Below are 499 nucleotides of genomic sequence, written 5' to 3' on the forward strand. Positions count from 1 at the left end.
AAACAAGCAATGTATGATTTAATTCGAGTTGTAAATCGGGACACCAGATTTAAAACGACACGGAAAAAACAAAAGTTAAAATGTGTTGTAGGTAAGACTTGAAACGATTAAAAATTTAAAATATTTCGGCAAAGGTTTCACCGAGAGTTTCACCGAGGTTAGGAGAATAATTCCGATCTCGTCTACTACGTGACGCGGAAGTGAAAAATTTCGGTAAAGCATATAGAATCAGTAACAGAAAACACGAAAAAAATGTGTACTTACTCATATAATTCCTCCGAATTAAATTAGACTATTATAGAGCAAAAAGCGCAAAAAGCAACTGTCAGATGGGAATCCCCAGTTCTCTCCAATTTAATGAAGTTAAACGACGATAGATAGCGCTGGCGTCGCAATCCTGTAACAAGCCGACAGTCTTTTACCGCGCGAAAATTCAAATATTTTAGATTTAATAAGAGAATAATTAATAAAAGTATGAAAAATAAGATTTTCTATAATT

This window comes from Belonocnema kinseyi, chromosome 10 (assembly GCF_010883055.1).
Source record: "Belonocnema kinseyi isolate 2016_QV_RU_SX_M_011 chromosome 10, B_treatae_v1, whole genome shotgun sequence".
Taxonomy (NCBI): Eukaryota; Metazoa; Arthropoda; class Insecta; order Hymenoptera; family Cynipidae; genus Belonocnema; species Belonocnema kinseyi.